Source organism: Camellia sinensis, chromosome 3 (assembly GCF_055761805.1).
Source record: "Camellia sinensis isolate YWXY chromosome 3, ASM5576180v1, whole genome shotgun sequence".
NCBI classification, from domain to species: domain Eukaryota; kingdom Viridiplantae; phylum Streptophyta; class Magnoliopsida; order Ericales; family Theaceae; genus Camellia; species Camellia sinensis.
The window spans coordinates 187725838-187739030 of record NC_138963.1 but is presented as its reverse complement, the minus strand read 5'-3'; the positions used below and the strand labels follow the sequence as shown (position 1 = coordinate 187739030).

At 36.7% G+C, this 13193-nt stretch overlaps 1 long non-coding RNA gene across 1 annotated transcript; it reads right to left on the bottom strand.

Moving 5' to 3' along the window:
- Window positions 1–1110: 1110 nt before the first annotated feature.
- Window positions 1111–4845, bottom strand: LOC145822997 (uncharacterized). The gene is made up of 2 exons (XR_014365005.1): window positions 4408–4845; window positions 1111–1375 (listed from the first exon to the last, which is right to left on the bottom strand). It is a non-coding gene; the product is annotated as an uncharacterized LOC145822997 (long non-coding RNA).
- Between the last annotated feature and the right edge of the window lie 8348 nt (window positions 4846–13193).

Below are 13193 nucleotides of genomic sequence, written 5' to 3'. Positions count from 1 at the left end.
AGAAAAGTTCTCTGTTCAACTCCTTTTTAGCTTTCCTCTCTTTATTGTTGTTATTATTGTAGTTATTTTAATGACACAACTCTAACCAATCCATCCTATCATTCAATACAAAGTCTTATGAATAAACTCTTAATATACGCAACCACAAACAAAAAATACATATCAATTAAGTTTGAATTATGTGTGTCCCATTCTCTCTTATCAAATTAAAGAATGAAAAAATAATAAAAATCATCAAGTTGAATCGATCATATCGTAATCCAATGATATTGTCAATTAAGTTTTGAGTGTTTTGTGTCTTGTCCTCTATCAAGTAAAAGAAAAGAAAGAGAAAAAAAATGACGGGAGAATCAATAATGCAACCAAACACTGACTCAATATGCTTAGGTTCAGCTTAAAAGCAGATTTTTAAAGGGTATTTTTTTTTTATTTTTTTATTTTTCAATTTTCTTTATTTTTCCTTTAAAATTACCCAAAAAATTCAATGAAATTTTTTTAAAAAAGCCGGTTCCACAAGACCCATGAAAGCACTATGCTGCTGTAACTATCATAATTTTCCATGTCCTTCCAATTAAACTCTGGCTGAAATGCAAGGTGGCAAGGGGGGTTGTACAAATCCTACTATGTTCACCAGGTACCCATCATCAACACCTCTTAACCTTTGGAAGCATGAAATTAAAAAGTTCGTGTTCTTAAACTGAGGGCTTAGATCTAAAGACTATGCGAAGACAAACATGCTGAATTCTGTAAAGTACGGTTCCATGGCAAGAAACAAGCCACACAACCACAGGTTGGGCTACCCACCAAAGTTAAGATGATCATTTGACCCAAATATTGATCAAGATAAAATTTATACTTTATGTCATTTCATTGTTTCCCTGTTCAATTAGGAGATTCTATCTACTACTATCAAACCATTTCCTATAGCATTGGGAATCTGTTGGGCTAAAAAATTACCAAAGATCCACATTTCGTATATATTGATTGGTTGATAAATCTCCAAAATCAGATGAAAGATATATAACCCTACTCGTGCCACCTGCACAAAAGGAATGTATGCTATCCCAACAGATTAAAATTGTAAATTATATTCCTATGTTTCCTTCATGCAAAATGTACTAGTTGAATAGCATCATGTATAGAACGAATTTCAAAGTGAGACCAATAATGCATCAAAGATATACATACACATAAATTACTGATATTGCAAATGCATGTGTCTCGCTACTTACAGGGGAAAAAAAATGAGAGCCAACATGGAAAAGACTCCAGCGATGAACTTCGTAATGAAGATGCTGAGAATACTAGTCAGGGGGCCAACCGATCAATTTTCCATAATCTTTTTCCATCAACCACTTCAGGAGTATATCGTATCCTATCAAAGGATAAAATTGCACATTACAATTGGCATCAACTATCATGTGAAGAAACAAAAGTTGCTTGAGGTCCTTCCCCATATGTAAATTCCGTTCAATATAAAACTCATCTTGTAATTATTGGATAGCATATTTGTATCTCGGAAAACAGTTACACTTTTCATAGATGACAAAGAAGCAAAAATAATAAATACTTGGAAATCTTCCAAAGAAGCTGTTTGGTTGGGTTTTCACAACTTGTTTTTTGAAACTTTTTCAAAAACTAGTTTGGTAAAAAAAAATGAAAAGATTGAAAACACTCATTTATTTTCATATGGTTCTCTTTTTTGGGGCGGAAATAATATTTGAAAATTCAAAAATATCTTTTTTGGTGTTTGTTTTTGTCAAACTAGTTTCTAAGGGTAAATTACACTTTAAACCCATACACTTTGTACCAAATCTCATTTTGATTCCTACATATGAAATTGTGACAGTCAACCCTCTGTACTTCTGGTCAAGTGTCAACGTTCCCCTTTTGTTACTCCATTGTTTAAGTCTTTAACAAAATCCCGTCATATCATAAGCATATGACTACAAAATGAAGGCAAAGCAAGAAAATCACCCCTATTTCCTGCCTATACACATTTCATTCTAAAATTTATATCAAATTATGACTGTACTCGGCTAAATAAAACGTAGATTGTGAATGATTAAGGAGGTGAACTAGGGTTTTGTAGAAACTGAAATCATGAAGCTTTATTTTCCACAGTAACACTTCATCTATTCCTCTTCCTTTCTCTTCGATTTCTCTATTGCATTTGTTTTGTTATTTTAAAAACTATATTTCTTGCCTCTTCATTATATTTTTAGCATATGAGCATATATATTGTATTATATAACTCTCACGTGCTTATCACATGGGACAAAGTGTGTATTGGTGGAAAATGGAGATGATTTTCCTCTCTTACCCTCATTTTGCAATCACATGCTTGTCACATGATTGGATTCTATTAAAGAATTAAACAATGGAGTAATAAAAGATGGACATTAACACTTGACTAGTAATGCAAGAGGGTTGACTGTCACGATTTTATGTGTACCAACCAAAGTGGGATTTGGTGTGTAAAGTGCAGGGGTGTAAAGTATAATTCACTCAGTTTTAATTTTTCAAAAAACAAGTTCTGAAAGTTCAATCAAACAGTAAATTTGGAAAATAAATGAGAATTAAATTGAGTAATTTAATCAGCAAAGTTATTTTTATTATAGACTCAGGCCTCGTTTGAGGAGTGGCTATTTTAGCCAAAAAGTCAAAAAGCCAACTAAAACTAGTCACATCACCTCTCTACTTGTCTGTACATATTTTTGTAAAAAGTCAAAAAGTTACTAAAATAGTCTGTTCCCAAACGAGGCCTAATTTTTTTTATTTTTTTTTAAACCTTTCCCATGTTCTAAGCAATAATATTTGTCTACCTTTAGAATTTTGGGGGACTTATGTGTAGGTCCTAATAAGTGGACTTATTGTCCAATAGGTCTTATGATAATTAATGGCATTTTTCATCAAACGCTATTAAAAAACGTCACTAATTGTTTATTTTCAGCGACCATTTGAAAATTCTCATAAAAAATATCACTAATTATAAGTTTTAGTAACAGTTTAAAAAATTCATCACAAAATAGTCACTAATTTTCAACTTTCAGTAACAGTTTGAAAAATTTGTCACAAAAAAATGTCACTAAGGCCTCGTTTGGAAACATGCCATTTTAGTTACTTTTTGATTTTTTGGCTAAAATATGAGGTAAAAAAAATTAATATGTTAGCAATGACTTTTTGATTTTTTACGAAAAGATGTGTAAAAAATAAAGATAAAATGAAATATTTGACTTTTTGGTATAGGTTATAGGCTTTTTGATTTTTTTAATAACTTTTTTGCTTTTAGGCTGAAAGTATTGCATGCCAAATGAGGCTTAATTATAAGTTTTAACAACTATTTATAAAAACTGTAATAAAAAAGTCACTAATTATCAATTTTAGAGACCTACAAAAAATCATCACAAAAAATTATTTTTAGGGACAATTTTACTAAGACTTATTTTTAATAGAACTTGATGAAAATTAATTTTAACTATTATGACCTATTGATAATTTACCCTCAAAATTTTGAATTCAATGTTTCTTCCTAAATATTCTCAAAGACCAAACAAAGAATCTGATAATGTCAAGATTCTTTGAAAGTTTCCGAACTTCTTCAAATCTTTTTTGACATTGATTCCGATAGGTTTTCCATTAACTTTCTCAATTAGTACCATCTCCTGTATTCTTCTCAAGGGGTGTTTCCCATGAAGCACGGGTATAGATACGAATATTGATATTGATACGATACAGATACATTGATCCGATAAAATGTAAAAGAAATAGAGTATGGGTACGGCCTGGGCTTGGTACGCTTGTAAAAAGATAGTTATTTTTAATTTAGAGTAATTTAAAAGTTAAATAAATGGTTTAACTTGTTAAGATCCAACTTATAATTAACATGCTAAAAGTAAAAGTATAAATCAAAATTAAATATCAATTTATTAAATAACTTACAAACTATAACTTAATTTTAAAATCATGCTAAGTATAAAACTAAAAATAAAAAAGAAGTCTAGTGAAAGGAGTTTTATCTCTGTAGTAGAAGAAAATATTATTTCAACTGAAGTACGCTACGCCTTGGGTATATACTAAGTACATCTGGGTACGCCAAAAATTAAGAAGAAAAAATTTAGGCACATATTTCGTGTACCTGATATGTATGCAGAAGTACCATACGAGATACCATACACCAGTAAATATCTGGTACAAGTACGACATATTTTCCAAAGTACTCATGCTTCATAGGGTGTTTCATATTAGTCTGTTAGTTTTGTTTAACAAACTGGATCTATCAAAAAAGTTCAAGGATCAAACATGATATTATACAAGTCAGTAACACCAAATTTCATACTGGATTCTTTTTAGGCCCAATAGATCAATCATACCAAATTTTCTCAAGAGGAACGGGATAAAAGTTACCTATCGTGCAGGCATGATTGTTGTCCTTGCCAAAATTCAAAAAGCTCCGGTTTAAGCCTGTATCCTCCGCAGTGCTTGGAATTGGACTTCTACAGATCCAAGAATATACTATTAGAATTTTTTGCTTGGTGCTAGGAGTCTTAGTGTTAGTTCAGAATGAAAAGGAAAATTTAAGGCTTCAACTTCATAGAGGATAATGATGCAGAAATGACCCATTCTGTGATATGCAATCACATAGTGGGATATAATATGTCTGCACGTGCACACAAACAAATACATAGGCGCCATTGCTCGTCTTGTGACAGCAGAAGCTCCATTTGGCAAGCATGAAAATGAAGGTTTAAGACGGGCACCCACTTCACGCATCTAGTGATGGAGAGCATGCCTGTACCATTCCATCCTTCCTAGGCACCCACATTTGAGGATACAAGATAAGGTTCAGTGTGTGTTTGTGTGCATGTACATATATATATATATATATATACACAGAGAAAAGGGGGAGGGGGAACAGTGTATAAATGAAGCAGACAAAGATTGCAACTGTGAAGTTATTGTACTAATTGTGTATTTAAATAAAAAATAAATAAACAGATCCATATTTAATTAAATTGAATTACAAAATAAGAAATCATGGGACTAATCATACAACTTAATATAACAAAAATAAGGAAAAGAAAGCAAACCGAAGTCTATGTGATACCACAGTCTCTTTAAAACAGATTCGCCGCCTCACCATAGGTGTTGAAGGTATGCCGACATTATCTCCCAAGATACGACGGTTAGAATCCGCTAGCACAAAAGCACCTTATGTTTAGCTCTAGCGAACTAACAATGGCAGCACTCTCTCACACAGGAAGAATATATTATAAGAACAGATTGACTATAATATGAGAGCAAAAATTTATGTACTTCAACCAAAGAGGATGGTCTCCTTTTATACACAATGGGAAAAAGAGAAGGAGAGAACTTAGTTTTTTTGTGTGATAAAATTCACAATGTTGAGCATGCTCTCATATAGGCATCTTTGGCAAGACATATGGCAAGGCCATGTGTACCTCATGGCTTCCAAAACCATGTGTCCCTCATGGTCTAAGACACTATTAAGGCCATGTGTCCCTCATGGTCTAAGACACTATTAAGGCCATGTGTTCTTCATGGTTAGACTATGTGAAAAATGCTCAATCATCATTCTCAATCTCTCATCACGAGGCCAACTTATGAGACAATTTTCATTCAAATCTCAAACCAAAAAAACCATTTTTTTTCCCCAACAATTCCCTACATGAATAAAAATTCACCGAATAGAGAATAGCGGGTAACGTTTAACAACAAAGACTTGGAGAGAGAGTACACAAACTAACCCTGCATCAGAAAAGGTATTGGCCTTGAACCTTTCGTAGTGAAAGCCAGAGTTTTAAAAGGCTTTCTTGAGGCTCGCCTCACCTTGAGGTTAAGGTAAAATGCATCAAAGCTTTGATTTTTAGGCATTACTCCCCAAAGGTTTGCACATCATAGTTTAAGACATGCGCCTTGAGTGCGCCCTGTACACTTTTTACGCATAAGCATGTGAGGAGTATGCACATGCAAAGGTTGCCTTGGGCTTTTGTTAAACTTAGTCTATTGGATTGTTTAAACATAAAAAAATAAAAAGAATTTATTTTTGCAATTATATTCTATAGAAAAAATTAAGTAAACGATCAATCAAGAAAAAAACACAGGTAATGGCAAGTGAGAAGTTCAATCACTAAAGTTAAGAATATCAATTTTACTTTCCGTGAAGGAAAACTTCCTTCTATGCAGTAAAATATTAAGCGCATTAAAGCGAAAAGTATCTACACTTTTATATTTATTTTTGTTTTTATTTTTTTACTATTTTAAAATATTTTAATTTATTCACTAAATATTAAAATTTGCTTACGCCTCAACTCCCTGAGGCTTAAGCTTCACCTCATGAGAGGTAAAACGCCTCAAGGTACACATTTGCCTTTAAAAACTTTGGTGAAACCCTATCGGATTTATTGGCTGACCAGTTGTGGGTGCTTATATCAAGCCCAATACATGGCAAGTCCTATGAGTGCCACATTACCAAAACTCCACCCACGTGACAGACAAATAAGACCAAGGTTGTTAAGATCGCGATCCGGATCGTAGGATCGTACGATCCTACGATCCATTTTTGAAGAATCGATCTAGATCGCATGATGAATCGTATTTTGTTAAGAATCGTAGCAGGATCGGTAGGATCGGACGTGGGATCGTGGGATTGTATTTGAATCGCGATCCTATACGATCCTACTTTTGGCATTTTTTCTGATATTTTTATTACAGGTTTGATGCACCTTCTCTCTTTTCTAAAGACCCACGACATAAGATTAGGGCAAAATATTGGGGGAAAGTTGGTCATGAGAGCTGAGCAGCCTCCATCCAGCCTCCACGTATGCTTCTTCTTCTTCGTCTTCTCTTCTTCTTCTTCTTCTCTGTTCGACTCATTCTTCTCTGTGCTTCGACTCCTTCTCTTCTCCTCTGTTCGACTCCTTCTTCTCCTCTGTTCGTCTTCTTCGACTCCTTTTCTTCTTCTCCTCCATCTTCTTTTTCCTCTACTACTGTTTTTTTTTTTCCCTCTTCTTCCATTTTTCTGTCTTTCATTCCCCTTTTGTTTTTCCCCCTTTTCCCCTTCTTCTTCCATTTTCCCCCTTCTTCTATTTTTCCATTTTCCTGTCAACCTAATTTTGAACTTGTAATTTATTTTTGCAGATACCACCAAGGAAAAGTGCGCAGATACCACCAAGGAAAAGTGCAGCTTCATACAGGTTTGTTCTCGATTAATTTGTAAATTGTAACATGACTTTAGATTACCTAGGTGCCGTTTGGTAACATTTACGTTTTCAGTTTTCTGTTTATATTTACAAAAATTTAAAAAACTCAAATAAAAACTTGTTTGGTAAAATTTTTGATTTATAAATCAGTGGTCTCAATTTATAAATTTGGCCAAAAAGTGAAAACACAAAAAATGTGTTTCCGTTTTGAGTTTTTTTTTTTTTTATCACCCAAAACTAGCCACTACCCGCCACCATTTTCCACCACTGTCTTCCGGCACCACCACCCACCACCCACCCCCACACCACCACCTGCCACCACCACTCATCACCCACCTGCCACCACTCGCCACCACCCACTCGACACCACCACCCACCCCTTGCCGCCGTCGCCACCACCACCCACCACCCACCCGCCACCCACCTGCCACCACCACCCATTAGCTACCACCTACCACCCGCCACCGTCACCCACCCACCCACTACCACCAGCACCACCAGCACCACCACCCGCCACCTGCCACCACCACCGCCACAACCACCCACTTGCTACCACCTGCCACCGTCACCCACCCACCCACCACCCACCCGCCACCACCCGTCATCCGCCACCCACCTGCCACCACTACCCACCACCCCCACCACCCACTCGCTACCACCCATCATTCGCCACCGTCACCCACCTACCCACCACCACCACCCACCTGCCACCACCACCCGCCACCACCACCATCACCATCCACTCGCTACCACCCACCACCCGCTACTTACTCGCCACCGTTACCCACTCACCTACCACCACCACCTGCTACCTACCCGCCACCACCACCCACCCACCACCCACTTGCCACCACCACCCATCACCACTACCACCACCACCACCACCACCACCCACTCGCTACCACCTACCACCCGCCACCATTACCTATCCACCCACCACCGCCACTCAACAGCTACCACCCCCCACCACCCGTCATTCGCCACCCACCTGCCACCACCACCAACCTCCCGCCGCCACCACCACCACCACCCACTCGCTACCACCCGCCACCAGCTACCCACCACCCACCGTCACTACTTTCCACCACCGTCTTCCGCCGCCACTTGCCACCACTTGCCATTTCTCACTCTTTTTTATATTTTAAATTTTTTTTAAACATTTTGTCAATTACCAAATGCGTTTGTAGTTTATGTTTTTCTAAAAATAAACAAAAACTAGTTTATAAATTTTTTGTAAATATAAACTGAAAACGTAAACGTTACCAAACACACCCCTAGTGTTCATGTTGGTAACAATTGATTCAATGTTTTCTCTGTCTTTTTATTAACATAAGCTAAAGTTGCTTATGCTTATGTAGTTTTTCATTTGTAAATTAACTTCTAAATTCTAATTTATCCTTATCTATAATTTCAATGAGGCCTTTGTAGGGCATCATGGTATTACTATTGTAATCAATTTATTTTTGACTGTAACTTGACTTTTTTCTCTCTGATATTTCACAACTAACAAATTATAAATTGTAGTCAATTGATTCAGTGATATTCAATATATGATTGTAGGTTTGTGAATTGAGTTAACAATGTCTGCCTCTGGTTCTGGAAGAGGGAGGAAGAGGAAAAATGTTGCGGGTAATCGAACGGATCCTGGTTGGGAACATGGAATTGAAATAGATGCTGCAACCAAAAAGGTACAATGCAAGTATTGTAACGTGACTCGATCGGGAGGTATATTTAGATTAAAACATCATTTAGCTTGTACTCATCAAAATGTTGAGCCATGTCCTCAAGTCCCAGAAGATGTCAGAGGAAAGTTCATGAGTCTTTTAAGAACTCAAACATTAGAGTCTCAAAATAAAAAGAGAAAGATGTTTGATGTTGGTGATGATTCTGAAGAGGATGTGGAACTATTATCATGTCATCATCAAAACAAACAAAAACGGATGGGTGCCATGGATAAATTTGTGATGAAGAAATCTGGACGTCAAAATAAAAAAACTCTCAATCAAATGTTTAAGAAAGAAGAGAGATGATGTTTGTCAAACCATAGCTCGTTTTTTTTTACACTAGTGCAATTCCTTTTAATTGTGTCAACAACCCTATATTTCCACTCATGGTTAAGAAGATTGGGGATTATGGAAAAGGACTTGTGCCATCATCTTACCATGAAATTAGGGTGACATTTTTTAAAAAAGAAGTGCATGAGATACTACAATTGGTTGATGAGTTTAAGGAACAATGGAAGAAGACCGAATGTACAATTATGTTAGATGGATGGTCAGATAGAAAGAGAAGATCCATATGTAATTTTCTTATGAATAGCCCTAATGGAACTATTTTCTTGTCATCACTAGATACATCCGACATTTCAAAAACGAGTGAAAAGATTTTTGAGATGTTAGATGAGGTTGTTGAGAAGGTTGGAGAAGAAAATGTTGTGCAAGTTGTAACTGACAATCTTTCTAATTATAAATTGGCGGGACAAATGTTAATGGATAAGAGAAAGGGCTTGTTTTGGACTCCTTGTGCCGCCCATTGCTTAGATTTGATGTTAGAAGATTTTGAGAAGAAATACAAGTTCATCGTGTTACAATTGGTAAAGGAAAAAAGATTGTGGCATACATTTATTCAAGAACCAATCTTATTCATTGGATAAAGGAGTTTACAAAAGACATTGAACTTATAAGGCCTGCGGTAACTCGGTTTGCTACCTCTTACTTGACATTGAGACGTCTTCATGAGCAAAAAGGTGCATTGTTCTCTCTATTTACATCAAACAAGTGGAGGAATAGTAGATTTGCGAAGTCTGAAAAGAGGAAAAAAATTGAAAATATTGTTTTGGACAATCGATATTTTTGGAAGGGTGTTTCTACCTGCTTGAAGGCTGCAGTACCTCTCATTAAGGTACTTAGGTTGGTGGATTCGGATGAGCATCCGGCAATGGGATTCATTTATGAAGCAATGGATCGAGCGAAAGAGGAAATTCAAAAGAATTTCAATAATGTCCTAAGATGGTAAACTTTTTATTTAGTGTTGGCTACTTATTTACTCTTTAATACTATTTCCCTAAAATTTTTATTTATTCATTAATAATATTTATTAAATTGTGTCAGCTATGATCGTATATAGGCCATCATTGATAAAAGATGAGAAACCCAACTCCATCACCCATTGCATGCTGCAGCATACTTCTTGAACCCTCAACTTCATTATAGTCCCAATTTTCAAGCTGATGCAGAGATTAAAATTGGGTTGTACAAATGTCTTGAAAAAATGGTTCCTGACATTAATGAGAGGGTGAAGATAGATTTGTAAATTGATGCATTCAAGAATGCAAGAGGACTATTTGGTATACAAAATGCAATCTTGACTAGAAAAAAGAAATCTCCAGGTTATTTATTTTTACCCTAAGTTGATTTGTAAGTTGTATCAATCTTATGTTATGATTATTTGTTTTGAAGAACTTTAAATTTTGAACTACTTAATTAAAATTTCGATGTAGGGGATTGGTGAAACTCTTTTGGTGATGAATGTCCTGAGTTGAAGAGGTTCGTAATTAGGGTATTAAGTCTAACATGTAGTTCATCGGGGTGTGAGCGCAATTGGAGTGCTTTTGAGATGGTACACTCAAAGCGGAGGAATCGTTTACACGAAAAGAGAATGAATGACTTGGTCTTTGTCATGTACAATTTGAAACTGAGACAAAGGCACAAGAATAGACAAGCAATCATGAATCCATTATGTTTGGATGATGTTCCATCAGACGATGAGTGGATAACAGAGAGAGAGAAGCCGACTCTTCCAAGAGAAGGAAATTGGTTGAGTGTGCTTGATAGGAATGCTCGACATGGATGTCATTCAGAAGATGAGGAGGTACATGCTCTTGCAAGGGATTTGGAACAAGCATGTAAGTCTAGGTACATGATACATCTTTTAGTTTTAATTAGAAGTTGCAATTTGGATTTAATTTGGATTTTTTTTTTTAAACTCTAACTTGGGCCGTGACCATATTGGAGAAAATGTCGATGAAATTCATGAAGTAAGTGATGATGATGATATGGATGACAACATGAATGCTCCAAGGGATTTTGATCATGACTTTGATGATGCTATTATTGGTGATGATGACATTGAGGAGTTGGGTGACACTGTGGGTGATGATGAAGATGAGGGAGACAATGAGATCAACAATGTTGTTGATTGTGGCAATGATGATTTCGGTTATGAAGATGATGGCTTATTTTAGTCTCTTGTTTATTTATTCTTCTCTTATTTTAGTTTGTTTTGTTAAGGATATCAATGTTGTACAAGTGTTAACTTGAAGACTTGAAGTTGAATTGCTATTTTCTTTTAGTATGTTCTTTTGTTAAGATTTGAGGAAAATGTTTGAATGACAACTTGAATTGCCACCTTCTTTTATTATGTTTTCTTTGTTTAAAAAAATGTGCAAAATGTATATTTGAATTGATTATTGTTAGTGAACAAGGCACACAAGTGAGAATGCGAGGATTTGAACCTCGATCTGCTCATAAGTATGAGAGCTCTACCATTTGAGCTACATTCTCAAGTTTTTTTGGGTCATTTTATATGTATTTTGATAGTATTAGTTAGACATATAAGAATTATTGCATTTTTTCATCGTTTTAGTAGGATCTTACGATCCCCGATCCGATCCTACGATCCGATCCTCTAGACCCCCAAAACGATCCTATGTAGGATCCCGATCTTAACAACCTTGAATAAGACACCACGTGGGCATATACCAAGACTATATGTTTCGCCTAAGCGAGAGCATACACACAAGCCCAAATATGTCCAAATATGAAGAGCCCTACAACAGGTAGCACCATGGCCCCGCAGGGCCCATGGTCCTTCATACCTCGCTTTAAGACCAAATAACAATATAATCAACCCCCGGTTCCCTTGGACTTGGACTGATAAGACTTGGCTCTCCTAAATACTGAGGTGGGCCCTGGCCCATTCATCTACTTGGTATCTTGGGTTAGGAGCAAGACCCAGGCACTACTGCTCAGGATCATCAGAGGATATTGGACTGGCGGCTGAGGTCATGGGATCGTCGAGATAGTTGTCTTCTTGCTAAGACAACTTCATCTTGACCAGGCTTGGAGAACAGGCAACAATGACCTTACATTCATGTCATCCAATGCATATACGAAACGCTACTTTCCCCCTGCTATGAAACGTTGCTCTTCGCCTGTCGTTAAGCCACAGACAATGAAAAGGCTTATAACACTTCTGGCAGAGTTGGGAAGAACGTGCCACCTGTTCAACAGGTTGCTTGGGCTCCAATACTCTTGTGGCTTATATAACGTATCATATATGCAGCAAAAAACTTCACTTTACCACAACAATACTCCGTAATTCTAACACACTAAGTCTCACACTTAAACACTCCCTCTTACATTCTACTTTAGTGGTCAAGGTCCATCACTGCCAATCTCTCCCTCTCCAAGCTTGCCTTGACTTTCTCCTCTCCACCTCCGGTGATCTCAGTTCATTAAAGTGCCTGACATCTTCCCAGACTATCTCCAACCACCTCTCACCCACACCAGTGAACGTGATGTCTTGAATTGTTCTATCGTTTATGTAAATCAAGACAATAAACCTCACACAGGAGTTACTCCAACCATTGTTCTTGTTCTCATTGGCGCATTTGGTATAGCCCTGGAACACTAGCCTAGTTCAGTGAGTGTTTTAAAGAATTCGGCCTTGTCAATTCTTAAAGAAACGGCCTCACTTCGCACTCACATAGGTGACCTATATAAGGTATTTCATTATACCACAGGTAATTATTCACATCATTTAGGTCATTAAAAGCATTAGCTTAACCTTCCACCCCACAGGGTATCACTAAATAAAGGAATGGGCAAGGGGATTTACCTCTTCAGTGACTCACTCGTTACACGCACTTAGATTGTCCCTTTGAAACTAGATCTTGGGATCTCCAGTCAG